We start from the raw sequence: 17,784 nt of genomic DNA, 5'->3' as shown, positions 1-17,784 counted from the left end.
TGTTCATCAAACCACTCTGTCACCAGTCTTGCTGTGTGTATTGGTGCATTATCATCCTGATACACGGCACCGCCTTCAGGATACAATGTTTGAACCATTGGGTGCACATGGTCCTTCAGAATGGTTCGGTAGTCCTTGGCAGTGACGCGCCCATCTAGCACAAGTATTGGGCCAAGGGAATGCCATGATATTGCAGCCCAAACCATCACTGATCCACCCCCATGCTTCACTCTGGGCATGCAACAGTCTGGGTGGTACGCTTCTTCTTCTTTGGGGCTTCTCCACACCGTAACTCTCCCGGATGTGGGAAAGACAGTAATGGTGGACTCATCAGAGAACAATACATGTTTCACATTGTCCACAGCCCAAGATTTGCGCTGCTGGCACCATTGAAACCGACGTTTGGCATTGGCACGAGTGACCAAAGGTTTGGCTATAGCAGCCCGGCCGTGTATATTGACCCTGTGGAGCTCCCGACGGACAGTTTTGGTGGAAACAGGAGAGTTGAGGTGCACATTTAATTCTGCAGTGAGTTGGGCAGCTGTGGTTTTATGTTTTTTGGATACAATCCGGGTTAGCACCCAGACATCCCTTTCAGACAGCTTCCTCTTGCGTCCACAGTTACGCCTGTTGGATGTGGTTCGTCCTTCTTGGTGGTATGCTGATATTACCCTGGATACCGTGGCTTTTGATACATCACAAAGACTTGCTGTCTTGGCCACAAATGCGCTAGCAAGACATGCACCAACAATTTGTCCTCTTTTGAACTCTGATATGTCACCCATAATGTTGTGTGCATTGCAATATTTTGAGCAAAACTGTGCTATTACTCTGCTAATTGAACCTTCACACTCTGCTCTTACTGGTGCAATGTGCAATTAATGAAGATTGGCCACCAGGCTGGTCAAATTTAGCCATGAAACCTCCAACACTAAATCCGTTTCATTGCCCAACCCCTGTATATACTGTATATTTGACACAGGATGTACTCTAATTAAACTCTACTCATGGGAAGAGCAGCCATTCACATATCACTTTGCTGTGACTAAATGTAGCTCAGGTTCCTCCATCTCTGTGGATCATCTCTGAGATGTTTCTACACCTGGACTGGATTCCACCTGTGGTGAATCAGCTGATTGAACACACACCTGTCTATATCAGGTCTCACAGCTGATCATCAGATCAGAGCAGAAACCATGAGGAGGAAGGAGTGACTCAAAACATTACAGCACGTGATGGAAGAGCAGCACTGTCTCCAGACTAAAACCCATGGAGCTGGGTTGGGATGAACAGATACTGTAGAAATATTTCAAAATCATAAAAATAGCATGAAAGAATGCAGTTTAACTTGGTTACTTACTCCCTAGTAATCTTCCTTTAACCAGTTGTCTCATTCTCTCTCTTGGACTTGAAGGATGAAACTCCACTGAAGACATGTGTGTTGTCATAAAACCTGTGACACTCATTAGATACAGTCAGGTGAAACAGTCACAGCAGAGTAGCTGACGTGTTGATCCTTCTGTCCTTCTGAGTTAACATGCAGGGGTTATAATATAATGGTGTTATTGTATCTTATGTTTCAGGTAGAAGCAATGCTGCCACTAAACATCATTTTATCTGTTACATGCCAAGGTACAATGTACAATAAGAAAAGCAGTGAAATGAGGGTTGGATTCGGCAGCAGACTGTGCAAAACTGGAAAAAAAAACTAGATTATGAAAAATATTGTGGCAGGAAATATCCAGATATTCCATATTATTGAATATCGGCCCAAGCCTACCATCTGAATTGTATGGTAGTGATAATGAATTACATCACTAACATACTGTCTTTAGTCAGTGAATCGGGGCAATATTTTTCATCCAAAATGAGGAATTTCTCTATAATGCAACACATCTGAAGGTATGAATATGTGCATTAAAACAAGCCAAGTGTGCTAGTGTGCTAACAAGCTAGCTGACTAAGCTGATCATCAAATGTCAAGTGCTCAGTAACCAAACACTTCAGCTGACAACAGGAAGTAAACAAGCACTTTAAACAAACTCACATGGTGAGTACCAAATACTAGTTTGATAAAAGGTGACATTTAGACATTAAAGCAGTGAAATCTTTTTTTTGAAGAATTTCAACATATAATCAAGATAATGTGTGAAGTCTGTAGTAAAGGTCAGGATGTCTCTGCCTCTGCTGCTTTGTATAGATCAAGCTTTTTAAACTCTGAGTCTCTTAACTTTATGGAGGTGTGATGATGAATTGGTGGAGAGCCCCTTTAAAGTCAGTGCCAGCTCATATTTTAAGCTCCTTTTGGAGGTTATGGTTGTTATCCCTTGAACATTCTAATTGTTTGGTGAACGGTGAATTGAACGTGTCTGTTTGCAACTAGTGAACGTGAGCGTCGTTTCCACACCAGAAGACGACAGTAAAGCACCAGAAAGCTGGTTTGACCAACTGTGTTTTGATGATGATAACAGGTCCTGTCTGTGACTATGGTGGTATACAGTAATTCATTCATTTGAGACGTGGCAGTGGGGCTGTGATGGATGGGTAAGAGGAGGTTCTACTGAAACAGAATTAAAAAATGGAAGGAAAGAAAGTGAAACATTTCCTTTTGACTCTAGCTTTCCTCTCGTGTGTGCTTAAGACTGTTTAGAAAACACTTTTGGATTGAATTCCTACGAGGAGAAGAATTACCCCCGCTGATCACAGAAACGTCATCATTAAATGTGGTAGTCAGGTAAAGCCCAGTTTGAATTTCATGCTCCTCTCTATTGAATTAGTTTCATTGAGTTTTTTTTTTATCCTTCCTGCTACAGCTGTAAATGAAACTTGATTAAACTGCAGACACCCAAAGCCTGCATGCATTACATATCAAGTGGCAGATTCGCTCCAGAGACTCCACAGTGTCAGTTTCATAGGAAAAAATAAACAGACACGAGCACGTACAGACAGAAAAACTAAAACAAACAGTAAATCTCTCACTAAAGCTTAGGGGAGGTTACTGTTTCTACAGTGCATGCTGGCCAGCTTTATTGTCTGTTTAACATGCCTGACACGGCTTCCACGTGACGGCATGGAGTGTATACCCTGAGACTAGCGGCTTAGCACTGACATGGGCAAACAATGCCCGAGGATACACGGCAGAGACAGAGTATGTTGGAGCCGAGCTGGAAGTGAGAGACAGACAGAGGTAACATGTGTTTACATAGTGAATGAACCTGGTGGATCAGGACACCAGGAAGAGAGAGTGGAAATGACAGATGGAGGGCACGGAGAGAAGAGAGTGATGGTTGTAGAAACGAAAAGGAAGCTGAGAGGAGAGGGATGAAGAAGATGTAAGGGATGTGAATGGATGCACTGTAAAAAGTTTCCAACATGAGTCTGCTTTATTACAGTTTGGGCCTTATTTTTATAGTCTTTGTCATTAGTCCTTTTTGGCTGGACAGTGGCCCAGCCCGGTAATCAGGACTGACTAACTGATCATATTTCTACCGCTGCTGAATGCTGACCAGGGGCTTCTTTTCCCAGCTGCTCGGGAACTGCAGGGAAGCTTAGCAGCACTTCAATACACTGAGCCTCGCCTGCATTACAGCAAATAAACTCCTTTCATTACATGTATCATTATTACTAAAGGAGGCAGTGGAAGAACTAAACATGAGACACACTGAGCAGAGAGAGCAGGAAAGAGGGAGGGAGGGAGAGAGAGAAGTCATCGCTAACTGCTAAAGAAACTAGTAGATCTGAATAACATGTAAACAACAGGAACATAGAAAGAAAGAAATGTAGGGTTTCTTTCCACTGAAATGCTGGGCTTTTAATTTGAAATAATTACAGGAAGTGTTAATTAAAAAAAACTTTTTATTAAAACTTAATGCTGTAACTTTAACACAGCAAATGGGAATGACTGAAAACAAGGCTTCCTACTGAAATACAGCTAGGACCAATCCTACATATCAAACAGAGGGAATTAGACATAAAGACCTTCACAGTGAATCCAGCTGAAATCACAGCTCAGTCTTCGTCTTTCATTTATGTGTGTGGTGATTTTGTCAGACGACGTCGTGGTTCTAAAATCAGGATTTGACCATAGGATGTCCAGATACTAGGTTTTGATCTAGCCTTGTTTTCCTTTATTTGTTAGCTAAGAGTGAAGAGGCAGGCAGGAAACACAGGCAGAGGGAGAAGGTGAATGACATGCAACAAAGGTGGAACCAAGGAATAGAACCGTGGAGCACAGTGGCATTACAGCAAAGAGGAACGAGCAGTGAGAACATCAGACAAGCTAGAGACAAACATGTTTTCATTCCTGGCACCTGGCCCATATCTGTTCCAGTTGATCTTTCAGCCCCTGCTACTTCCTGATCTTTATTTATTATGTCTCAGTGTAAATAAAGCATATCTTAAATCTTTTAAATCCTACATTTTATTTTGACTTTGAACAAATGACATTCTGTCAACAATGGAAATCAGACATTGTTCAGAAAGTCAGTCCAACACTGTTGCACTTGCAGGTTGCTTTGCTTTCACCTTTCAGCTCCATGGGTTCAGGTCTGGAGACTGTGCTGTTCTTCATCATGTGAAGCCTCCATCTGGTTCTGTTCCTCTAATGTTGTGGCTCATTATCTTGCTGTAGGATGAAGCCCTGACCAACCAGTCTGTCTTCCTGTTTCAGCTCTGTTTCTCTCGCTCTGACTGCAGTATACAGCCCTGCCTCCTGTAGCACAGCGCTGTCCTGATGATGTATCGGGGGGGGGGGGGGGGTAGTAACACAGTTTGTACAGACAGAGGGTTTGTCAGTCATCAGCCTGGAGGAATTGTTTCATTAACTTTCAGGGCTTCTTTTACTTCCACTGCTGCAGGGAAGATGGAAGTTCACCCATTTTTGAATCCCTGTAGAAGGCCTGTTTGGGCAGCTTACTGTTTACCTTCTGTTTAAAGCCATTCACTGGACTTAAACTGCTGAAATTTCAATACAAACTGTGACTGCTTTATTTTTTGATTAACTGTCATTTGTCAACCATTTGTACATCTACTATACCAGCAGCTACACTATCAGGTGTCTGTCTCTGGGATTTCTGCTGCCACCGAACTACCATTGAATTCAGCTGAAGCTCATTTGTGGTAGTTGAGACACTTGGTCCAGACTGGACCGTGAACCGCTGCCACTGGAACAACTTTCTATTTCAGCATCTTATTTGAAAATTCTGATTTTAATGATCAAATATCTGTTAGAGTAAGTAAGATTCAGTTCAGTCAAAATGTGCTGAGGTTCAGTCCTGGTTCAGAAATGTGCCCCCCAGTTATATGGAAATGTCACTCAATTTAGAATAATTCAGTCAAATTCAGCCCAGTTCAGTGCAGTATGCCTCTACCCTTTTAGCCCTCTGTCTGCTTCCCCTGGAGCCCTGATGAAGCTTGCTCCTTAAGTGTCTATTCTCCTCATCACAAACTTATCAACCCCCATCCCCCTCCCTCCTCCTCGTTATCTGCTGCAAAGTGAATTACATGAGTGCCTATTGATTTCTGTCCTTATGCCGGGCATGTTTAGAGAGTAAACGTATTGCTTTTCTCCCCAAGCTTTTCCATTGTGAACCTCAGTCTGAGTGTGTGTGTGTGGGGGGGCGGGGGGGGGGGGGGGGGGGGGGGGGGGGGGGGGGCTAATTGGCCTCAGTCAAGATCACCTTGGCTATCTGAGCTCAGTGGATTCGTGTCTACCGGAAGAGAGAAAAGGCAGAGACAAAAAAAATGACACAGGAATAGATGGCGGGAATGAAAAGATGCTCTCATTATCTAACTGAAGCCTAAGTGTGTCCATTAAAGTGTAATGCCAAGGCTGTGGCCCCAGGAATATGCCGTGTGTCTCATCTGCATCTGCTGAATGCTTGTGGTGACTGCAAATGCATTCAAATAGCAGGGGAAAGTAGGGGAAGGGGTGCAGTAATTACTGTTCTCTATCAGGTAGGTGTGTGTGTGTGTGCGTGTGTGCACTGAATGAGGTTCATGCTTCATTACTGATGAGCGTTAAGGTAATAAGGCCCCTGACTGTCCATTGAGGCAACTCATCACTCCTGGCAGTGAAATTAGCCTCACGTTGTTCTAGGGTTGCTCCTTTTCCTTTTGACGTCCACCATTACGGACAATTAAAGCCTCACCTAGATGGCTGTTAGTGGAGACAAGCAACCGGTCATGATCCCATAACAGTCCCTGTTTAATCAAATTTCAACCAACACTTGATCCTTTGTTCACTTGTGAACTTAGAAAGCACCAGTATTAAGGTTGGAACACGTCTATACAGCAGAGAACCTCTGATTATATTTGAAGAAGAATGTCTGCATCAGTTTAGTATGGTGTTACAGCCTTTCACTGTGTGTACATGAAAACAAATACTTGCCATAAATTCTCAGTTTACCTGTTTGTGCGTATATACACTACTGGTCAAAAGTTTAAGAACACCCCCACTGTTCCAGTTTTTATTGAATTTTAAACAGACTTCAGTGGTACAAAGGGACATGGTAAACAACCCACCAATGATCCCCCAACACTGAAAAATCACTTAAATTTGATAAACAACTGCTTTCCCAGCAGTGAAAGTAAATCCCAGAAAGCAAAATGAAACTTCTTGACAACAGCTGGAGTCTGTGCAGATGTGGAAGCATATGGGCCCTCGGCCCAAGTCTGGCCCTCATATACTGAGGACATAAGCCTTTATGTTGGGCCAGTTGTTTCATTTTTCTATGTGATGTTAAAGCTTCTAACCAGTGATACACAACTTAACATGTCACCTAAAGAATAAAAAAGGGCTCCATGAGGGCCTCTAGGTGGTACTGTATGTCCTCCATCCTCTGACTTCTCTAGGGTCATAGAAGTAGTGGAGAGAATCATTTTAATTCCATCTTAACAGTCAGGCTGGTCCTACAATGAGCCATCTCTGGATCACTTAACTATCACGGGGGAGGTGGAATGACTGTAATTATTATCTGAGCACCTCCATGAATTTTGTCACATCTGGAACAGCTGTGTCACTAGAATTCCCCAACCATTAGAGAACTGTGAGGTCCTCTGGTCATTTCATATGCCTTCACAGAGTCAGCTCAGTAATGTGTGAACGGGAATGGTAATTGCTGTGAGTTTAAACTGAAATAATTGAATTGACTGTTCTATTGCTTGAAAGTGAATTTGATTTGAAAACTAGTACGTTTGAATGTTAAACTTTGGGAAAATTGTTCCAACCAAAATTTCCTCTCAGTTTGAAGCTGGACTCTGACATATTCCACCCAAACTCCCTTTAATCTTTTTTAAAGCTGATAATGTATCTTTCTTTTCAGGATGTGAATGCCCCCAAATAACCTGCTAAACTTAATGGATAATAAAAATCATGTGCATGTTTTTTGTGTTTGTGTAATGAGCTTATTTAAATGCTCACAGAAGGTTACACCAGAATGAGTTAGTTGATTGCCCATTACTCTAGCTCTAACTTAACCGATGCTAATTGGCCATTACTCCAGCATTTTCTTGTAAGAGTGTTATAAAATCTTCGTTTAGTGCTGAGTACAGTTTTTTGTCCAATGCTGTGGCCTGCGCACACACAGCTCCTGACAGCCCTGTCCTGAAAATTACATCTCTATAAAAGTAATTCCAGCAAGGACATGTTGTTAATTTATGTACTTGGTTGCATATGTGTTGATGCTAAAATATTCACAGACATTGTGTTTATTTTCTACCAAAATATCTGACCTTGCAGCACAATATCCACTTGTAGTGACTCCAGAATTATTAAACTGTGTTATGGCTCTGTTCAGACTCTCTAACCTTAACCTTCATTAAGGAAAAAAGATCCCGGTCTGGTTTAATCCAGAACAATAGTTTGCAGCGACTCAATGATTTATTTACATTCAACCAAAAAAAAACATATTTCCCCAACCTTCACCAAAGTTCTTTTGTTGCCTAACCCACAGACTGGGTCTGCATGTGAACCTGGTTTCTGGTGTGACAACATCGTACACCGGCTATCCATCCCAACGACCCCCATCCCAACGACCCCCTCAGCTGTCGTTCATACATGTAGCGCTTCATTCACTAAAAAAATACATTGACTCTGGATGTAATCCAGCCAGCAATTACATTTCCTGCAGAATGCCTTTGCTGTTGAATAGAAACATCATTTCTAGCAGACAGGGTTGCACTTTCATGCAGAGTGAAAAATGTAACATACACACACTGTTTGGATCACAGACCAGCTCTGCCAGAGAATTAAAGAACGTCATGTCATTTTAGTCAGACCTAGATCTATCTTCCAGGTTTACAAAGTCTGGAGTTCTTCTTTAAGCCAGTGAAAAAAGACATAAGCTGTGTCCCAACTCAGGGACCACATCATTCGGAGGCTGCACTTAAAGACTCGATAAAAACAAGATTATCTCATTTCAAAGGCTCCTTCAAATGCGGCGAATTTGTGTCCTCATTTACCTGGGCAACAAAAGATTCACCTGATGGATCCTTCATGGCCCAGCGTATCCCAAGATTCATTCTGGTAGTGAAAGCAAACAACACCAACTCAGAGCCTGACGATTACAGTTCAACTGCTAACTGTTAAAACGAAAGGCCTTAAAAACCTCAAGTTTTTATGAAAAAAGTTACGTGTTGTCAAGGTTGCAAGGCGACAGGAGCTGCTCTTTGTGACGCAACGCTAAGGGCGAGGTGATGCAAAAGTTAAAATCCTCTGTAGGCAATACCATCTCATTTCAGTTCGGCCTTCATGGTCTACGACAGCTACCAAGGGCCACACCTTCGTAGATCCCGTCCTCTGATGGATGTGGGCCCCGAATTGGGACACAGCTACAGACTGAGTATATGGTGCCACAGTAGCCTATATACTGTAAATAATGGAAGTAAATCCCACATAGGAGAGTATTCCAAAAGCCTCTTCCATGGAGAAACATCATCGGATTGTGAGGCCCCATCACACTTAGAACAGGGGATGAGCTCTGCATGACAGATGAGTCTCTCCTACTATTAAAATGTGAGCAGAGTCTGTAGACTCCTGAACTTTGTCAGAGAGGAATCTGCTCAAATATTCTGTCAAAACTTATTTCACTGTCCCTTTTTGTCCAGAAAGAAATAACAGTGGTGTTAATTGAATGTGGTTTACTGTGGTTTGGATTTGTTATGTTACACTAGTATCTATCAGCTGTCACATGTGACGCTGTGATCACTGTAAAGGCTAAAACTGATCATTTTTTTTATTTCTGTATGTTGTCATGCAATATTCACATTTCCTCTGCCTCTGTGAAAATGGATTATATATTCATGCCGGCTACAGTTGTAACATTTATAAATTATTCAGTCAGTTCTCAGCATGTAAATAGGGCAAAGCCAGGGCATAGCTTTTATCCAGTGGTTAATTACACTGTTAATTAGTTGAGAAAAGGACAAGTAAATTAATGGAGTTCCATGAAGTGCCTCATATCTGGAGGGAGAGCATTTCCTGATGTCATCTCATTAAGTGTGACCACTGATAACTCACTGATCTATGGGCGTCCATCATCAGAGTCTAAATCTCGCTTCCTCTGACAGGCCCGTCCATCCAAACAAACGCAAAGGTTAATGCTGCCTGAGCTTTCAGATGCTCACCGACATGCTCTCCATCCGCCTCAGTCAGCTGCCGTGCCCAGCAAACACAGACTTCCAGTATCCTTCCTCTCATTTGCTAATGAGGTAATTAATAAGACTGGAGTTAGCCAAGTGGTGCGGAACAGGGCCACAGTAGTGGGGGCCTATGCAACAATTCAGTCACAGAGGACAAAATAGAAATGATTCTGTTTGTTTGTGTAGGTGATGGTCCCGTGAAATGATTGCTCAGATAATCTTTCTTTTTATATTTTCATCATCCATCCTCAGATTTCAGATTGTGATTATTACCTCTGCCACTCATTCCCTTCAGTCCTCCTCCCACACTGAGAGGAATCTGCCACTGAAACTAAATGAGGAGATTGCAACAGGTAATGCTAGGGTGCAGAGTCAAGGGCCTTTTAATAGTCTCCCGATATGAAGGACCCTTGAAGTGCGTTAGCGACCTAGAGAGTGACATGCTCTAAGAAACAAGAGGCAGAGAGAGGAGGAGACAGCAGAAGACAAGAGAAGCAGAAAATGATGAGAGCAAAGAGTTTGGTAATTTAACTGGAACCGTGGTGTAGATTTATAATGAGGTCCGAAACCTGGACCTCTGATTGATGATTCTTACAAGGCAAGCAGCCACCAGTATTCTCAAAAATAAACTGTTAGGTTCACTAACTACTCATAGGTTCATGGGCACATGAATGGATTCATTATTGTCCTCCATGCAAGAAAATCCATTTGTAACTCTGCCATCATCAACCACCAAGACCAAGATCTTACACCTGGCAAAGCACAACACAGTAGTCTGTTCATTTCAGATGCAGTGGTCATTTTACTGTCCAGCACCCACGTCGTTTCAACAGCAAATACACTTGCGCCCATCTGAGCGCCACATGGGTGTGATGATCTGAAAATGTGGTGTGGTCAGGCGCAGTGTTGGCACATTTCTGTCTCGAGGCAACAGAATTTTATTTCTTTATTTTATTTTATGTCTTTGATATATATAGTTTCATTGATTAATTTTTTGCTGTCTTTGTCAAGCACTTTGTAACACAGCTTTTGAAACTTGCTCTATAAATAAAGATGATTATTATCATTATTATTTTTATTATTATTATTATTGTGGTTATTATTATTATAAACAGCTGTTCCTGCATGCCTCTAATGGATCCTCTGCAGAGAAAGGTTCTTTCTTACTACCTGGAAAATCTGCCCTTATAATATCAATCTTCCAAGGTGCGCCTGGCTTTTAAAGGGTATTGAGATAGCGCTGTGATCGGTTTATTGCTTTTTCCTAGCAAAAGTGGATTTGGACCTGCCCTAAATGCACTTGCTTCTTGTTCTTAGATCGTTAAAATAGAGCCTCAAGTGTCCAAAGCCTCATGATGCTGACAAACACCCTAAAGCCCCAAAGTGTTGCCTGGTTCTCTGAGGCTGAGAAAGAGCAGCCTGTCTGTGATCGTCTCTGAACTTGCATGTGTCTCTGGTGCACATACGATTGCAGATGCAAATTTTGGTGAGGTGAGATGGGAGGCCTTGAACCGTATCTTTGGTTGAGGTCAGTGCACTGCCAGTCCAACTTCTTGAACCAGGACGATTTTTGTTTCTCATTTTATGTGCTGGCTCTGTAACTGTAACATTTAATTGCATTCTGCAGTTTCATGAAAATCCTCAATCAAAGTCTAGGTCTTGGTCAAGGGTAGATCTTGACCTGACGGTGGTACCAGACAGAAGGTCAGGTCATCATCCTCTAAGGACGATGAGTTAGAGGTCCTCCCAGATCTAATCTGAAATAGAGGTATGGAAACCCCTCTCACGCTCGACATGCAGAAACTAATTTTCAGAAAACTGAAGCTCACTCTGACCTGATCCAGGTACAGTATACCTGGGGATGATTAGTTCTGATACAAACTCCAGTGCGGATGGATGAAGATACCATGACATCACGTTTTTTTTTGTAACCTCAACACCAAATCAGACATGAAATGATGAAAATCCTCAGATGACTTTCTTCACTTTCACATGTTTTAATATGTTGGACTCTGAGAATTGAGGCCATAAGAATTTTTCTCAGTCCAAACTCCTTTCCACAAATAGAACAGTGAGTGAACGGAGCGTGGGCAGGTTTACCCTCCACTACATCCCTGAATGTAAAGCTGGAAATGAGTGACTGGAAGAAAATAATAAGGAGCTGCAGAGAGAGACGGGCTGAGGGCTAGAGACGATGTCGGCTCGCTGGCAGAGGTGTGTTATTCTGGCTCCTGCTGCAAAGACCTCTGGGAAAATGGGGCCTGCCTGATAGTGCTACGAGAGCCATAAATCACTACAACAGCACTCCTCCTCCTTTGCCGTGACCTAGAGGTGACCCCAGAGTCACACACATTCTCAAACATTAGACAGACACACACACAGACACACACACACAACAGGAGGTGGTTGTGTGGGAGTCTGGGTGTCACATCTGTAGCCTCAGCCACACAGCAACAGCCACAGGACCGTGCTCTGACTCACACAACCCAGACTCAGTGTAAGGCTGCATCAACACTAACACTTTTCACGTTTTCAAGCCCCTAAAACAGAGTTTTGGAAACACTGCTGCCCCGTTTTAGTTTGAAAACTCGTTTGCATTGACGGGCAGAAACTGACACTTTGGGAAACGATGATGCACATGCCCATGTTCACTTCCTGATTGGTTCTTATCAGTCATGCTGTATCCTGCCCAGATTCATGGATCTAATGGATAATGCTACCAGTACTGCTCTACAACTCCAGCTCTGTTTTCTGCCTCCATGACGGTCTTATACTGGTGTCACTGTCAATCAGTTTGACCTCATCATCAGACCAAGTCTTACATTTCTCCATTGCTGTTCCTCGTCGTAATATTTTCTGTAACTAAACAATCGGCTGCAGAGTATTGGCTTGCTGTTTACAATGGTCATGTGATATGTGATATATTTAAAATGCATCAAGACATCAGTGTGGACGTGGCCTAAGGTCTCAGTTATACTTGTTTGTTCACATCATGTACAGTAGTCGTTTTCATTTATACTCTGCTTTGAGTCCACCTGGAGGACAAGGTCCATACGTGTGCAGTAGGTCGTATTTGTATTCGGTGCATGTGCAAAACGAATCAGATCCCAATGGCAACATCCGTACAAGAAGAAGAAGAAGAGCTGCTTTGTCAGCTGTACTTGCTCTTCAAACTCAGTGTCCAGCTCATTACATAGCTGGGATCCAGTGAGTGCATGCACAGAGCCTTGTAGGGTAGAGGCTGGGCATACGTAACATATTGGTCGGGAGGCGGCGTAAGTGTACGCCCTCTGATGATAAAATTTACAACACATGGATGCTAGTGGACCCTCTGTACTCTGTAGATAGAGAAAGTATTACATTGGCGTTACCCTGTCGTTTACTTATTCATACTCAATAAATATAGAATTTTCTGTAACTAAGCAACCAGCTGCAGAATATATGAAAGACCCACAGTTGTTTTACTTTACTTTTCTTACTTTTCTTTTGATGCAGAGTTGTGAACAATGCAACACAACACTGGAGCTTTTTTTCAGTGTAACTCTCATTGGATGTACAGTGTAGTTGTCTAGTTTGTGGTGCAGTGAATGTGTGTTTGTGTGTGTGTGTGTGTGTGTGTGTGTGCGTGTGTTTGAGTGAGTGAAGAATGGTTCAAGTGTTGACGGGAGGACAGTGAGACCTTAGGCAAACCTCAGAGAGCTTGTTACAGGAGGAGTCAGAACAGAAAAGAGGGAGGAAGGAGGAGAGGTGAGGTTCTGTAATAAGGTGGAAGGAGTTCTGAGAGGAAGAGATCAGGGAGGAGGAGAAGTTGAAGGGAGGTAAGAGGAGCTGCATTAACAGGCAACAAAAAAAAACATGGGCAGAGATATGAGAGGAAAGCCATGGCACTGGTTGGTCTTTAAAATGCTTCATAAAACAATTATCCAGGCTTAAAACTGTATAATCATTTGTTTCTTCCACCATATAATGACTCATGTCTTGATACTGATGAATACACATATTTAGTATTAAATGCCTTCTGTAAACTTTTCTAAGCACACTGTATTTGGACTTAATGGTCTTTAAATACTGGCCATTTATAGTATAGTCTTTGCAAATGAACAAAGTGGCTTTGTTCATTTGCAAAGAGGCTGCTGTTGCCAGCTTTTGGCTCTTTATTTTAGTTGTTAAATAGGTAATTAAATTTATTTCCATGTGTTAATAAAAAGGCTTGAAATAGTCTTCAAGGTGTCTGAGTGGAAAGAAAGGTGGTGAAGAAGTAAGTGAAGGATAACTGAGGGAGGAGGCAGAGAGGTAGGAAAAGGAGAAGAAACAGTTCATGAATGACTGAGGAGAGGATGGAGAGCCTTTAAGTCAACAGAGACAGAGGAGAGAAGGAGGGAGTGAGGGAGGAGCAGAGAGAAAGGTCAGGTGAGGAGAAGAGGGAGGGAAGTCCATTTCAGCTTCCAGTTCTTGGGTCAGCAAATAGCCCAACAAATTAATTAAGATAATGATCCATATGAAATAGCCTGGCAAAGTCAGCCATGACCCCGTGTGTGTGTGTGTGAGTCCAGCCTTCTCACCGTTTGTAGGACTTTTATGAGATGGGCAGAGGAATGCATTGATTTCATAAAGGGCATAAAGGGGTCCGGTAGCCGTTTGAACAGCCAAGTGTGAGATCAATGTGGGGGAAGATGAAAACGGTGACATTTACTCTGGTTTGTGCCCCCGGGTAGGAAGGACCTCTGCAGAAAGTCACACTGTCAGCTCTCTCTCTCTCTCTGCGAGTGCACACTGCTCTCCTCACGCAGGAGAGATGGGCCACTTTTCATCCAGCAGTGATGAAACTGCTCAGTGCCAGTCACACATTCTGACAGAGGGGGCAGAACATGAATCTGCATCCTCTCACACCAGAGAATCAGCTTTTTTCAAAACCGAATTACAGCAAATTCCTTTATCTAACCTGGAGTTTTTGTGTGCTGGAAAAATCTGTCAGGTTTACACACTCACAACCTTTTTAATATATAAATACACATTTAGACAGGAATACACAATGTAAATAAATAGATGGTATGAGAGGATTCAGCTCCCACTATGATTAAGCTGCTCCAGAAGAAATCCTGAAATCTACTGATAAATTGAAGATGAATCACAGTTATATTTAAATCCTGCATTAAGTAGCTCAAAGTAGAAAAGAAAAATAAATCAAGTTGAAAATGATGCGAGGTCAGTGTGACACAGGTCAATCAGAGCTGCTGCTGCACACTGCTAAAGCATCCTTTAAGTCTGTAAACAGGCAGCACACTACCTGTTCTGAGCTCTTCAGAGGAAAATTAGATAGTTAATAAAATTTAGTTTGATACCATATCACCTTCTTCCAATAACAGAGCGACTTTTGAATATTCAGACTCCAGGAAATAACCAGTACATGCGAGAAACACAGAGAAACAACACAGAAACATGAAGAACGTAGAAGAGTGACAGCTTGAGCTGCAGAAGTCTGACTGATCAGACCAATGTTTTCTCATCATGTAGGATTGAATAAGTCTGGAGCTTTTTGTTTTCATGCACTTACAATGGAAAAAAAAACATGCCAAGTCCTGGAGCTGACCAACACCAGGTGTCTCATTAAAATAATGTGTCATTTGTGCAGTTTTCTGTGGTGTCCAGGCGCATCGCACCCGTGGGTGTTATGGTTGTTCTGACAACCGCACTTTCACAGAAACATGTCCCCCCACACCCCCACATACACACACTTTTTACTGTGATAGTGATGAAAAGAAACCGACTTCCCCATAAATGAAAACTGATTGGTTAAGTTAGATTGATTGAACAGCCATTCAGCCAATCACAGTCATTTGAGCAACCCACCAAGGAAGAGTAAACAGTTGAAGTACGGTACGGTTACATCACTGCTGGCCGTCAGATCAGGGAGCAACAGCTCAGAGGTGTGACACAACTGTTTAACTAGTGTGAAGACTTTCAAACTGTTTCAAATGAGAAGAATCTTAATTATTGTAGAGCTGCCTGGGTGAGTGAGGCTGCTCATACAGCAGATGACATTTGATAGATGAGCCACAACAAGGTATCGCCACAGGATTTAAACTAGATGATTATATACTTTTTATATAGATGAGAGTGTGAATCTTCTCTGACCTGTGAAAGCATCCAATCTAATTATTCTTGGTTGATTTAAACAGCAAAACATCAGAGGTTGAAACATCCAGAAGTGGCTCTGCTCACATTTTTTAAAGAGGTGCTGTGTCACAAAACTATCAGTTCTATCAATTGTCTCACTATGGTCCCACTTGATTATAGTTATTACATATCCCAGTTAAATAGCAATGTGATGCTAATGATGAAAACACCTGTAAAATCCACAGGTATGCGTTTTCAGTAGAGAAGGTGATACTGAGTGCTTGCTTAATGACAAATAAAACATTTGTTATTATTATTATTATTATTATTATTATTATTGGCCTAAATACTGTACATATTTTCAAAAAAACTTTCACAAAACTTGAACTTTATAATTATTCCCAGGCTTTTCAAACACATCAATAATCAAACAGCATTTGATTTTTGATCATCTTGATAACAGACCACTTCAGGGTTTTGTCAAACCAGTTCACACTTTTAAATCATCATAGCACTGTATGTATAACGGCACTCACTTCTCCCAAATCAGTAGGTCCCACAGTGTCACTTTGGTTTCATTTGCATATACTGTATGTCCACAACTCTTTTTCATTATTAAATAAAAACTTACATTTACTTTTTGTAGAATTTATTCTGTTTGTTATTTATAAGAAGGCACTGAAAAAATACTAGTAGTGAAACTTATTGGCAGCTTGCTGAAAAATGTGTAACAACTGTCCAGTATGTTGAGCTCTCATTGTGTGTGTGTGTGTGTGTGTGTGTGTATGTATGTGTGTTTGGAGGATATGTAGGCCACAGAGATCCAGGAGGATCTGCTGAAGGCCGGCTACCTCTGCCTGTGGACTTAATTGGAGTTTGTGTCTGGCAGCTAACAAACCTGTTCTCCACTGCTCCCTGGGTAGCCCTCTGCGCTGCTAACATAACACACACACACACACACACACACACACACACACACACACACACACACACACACACACTATTCTCACTATTAGGGAAATTACATAGACTTGCACTGATTTTATTTCCATTTCCTAACCTTAACCACTGATCCAAAAATCAACTTTTCCAGCTACACACACACACACACACACACACACACATACACACACACACTGAACTTTCTTTGTTATGCATACACTCATACAACTACACATGCACACAAACACATATATATTTCACTTCCTCCTTTTCTCTGCCTCCTGCACTGACATTGACATGACACCTTCAGAAAAAAATCAAACCAGCCGGTTTGACACCAACACAGTCAGTGAGATCACATGATGTTTGATGTGAGCAAAAGTTGAAGCTACTGACCTGAAGGATTTGTACATAACACTGCCACACGGACGGGTTATTACATCCTGATGGATAATTTTATGGAGAAGTAGGTGTACAAGTGTTCCTAATAAAGTGCTCAGTTAGTTTATACGTCAGCCACCCACCACCCACTCCACTTTGACAGTTCAGTTATATTTTTCTGGAAGAGAATACTCTGTGAAAAATATGGTGTCAGCTATGACAACCAGTTTTTTTATATCTACTGTGTATAACATTTTTCGGTGCAGCCTGATCTCTGAAAGACATTTTAATCTGCAAGGTGTGTTCTGTTTCCCCACCATGGAACGCTCCAAGGATGTTCTGAGATAGCCGAAGGGCTTGACTGAGAGCTATAATGCACTCGGAATAGATTCTCCAACATTATAGCCATTATAGCACCTTAGTCTCATCTTTTACAAATGGACCCCACTGGGACGGTGCCCGAGGTAAGGCCACTAATTGCAGTAATTGCCATAGCTGCTCTGATGGCACCAAGCCTAACAATTTCTTGGTAATGGGACACAAAATGCCAACTTGCAGCTGTCTCCTGGGCCCCCTTTTGTTCAAGGCAAATCTGCTCTAAGAGGAGGAAAGAATCACTCGTGTGCTACTTTGACAATACTGTGATGCTTAGTTATTTTGTGGTCCACTGTGTTTTTTTTCTCCTGATGCTTTTATTTTCTTTCC

General features: G+C 42.1%; 1 protein-coding gene and 1 long non-coding RNA gene across 4 annotated transcripts in view; one reads left to right on the top strand and one right to left on the bottom strand.

The window, feature by feature from the left end:
- The window catches only part of LOC139630080 (receptor-type tyrosine-protein phosphatase gamma-like), a 454,916-nt gene that overhangs the window by 139,754 nt on the left and 297,378 nt on the right, over positions 1-17,784 (top strand). The gene's annotated exons all lie outside the window — the stretch shown is intronic.
- The window catches only part of LOC139630087 (uncharacterized), a 51,126-nt gene continuing 37,161 nt past the window's right edge, over positions 3,820-17,784 (bottom strand). Inside the window, exon 3 of the long non-coding RNA XR_011693109.1 lies at positions 3,820-4,711. This is a non-coding gene — a long non-coding RNA (uncharacterized lncRNA). The remainder of the gene's footprint in view (positions 4,712-17,784) is intronic.

The sequence above is a fragment of the Trachinotus anak genome, unplaced genomic scaffold (genome assembly GCF_046630095.1).
Source record: "Trachinotus anak isolate AG129_WGS33_773 ecotype Australia unplaced genomic scaffold, CSIRO_AGI_Tana_v1 ptg000013l, whole genome shotgun sequence".
In the NCBI taxonomy this organism is placed as follows: Eukaryota; Metazoa; Chordata; class Actinopteri; order Carangiformes; family Carangidae; genus Trachinotus; species Trachinotus anak.
Note: the sequence above shows the minus strand (reverse complement) of the source record. Positions and strands in the feature narration are given on the sequence as shown.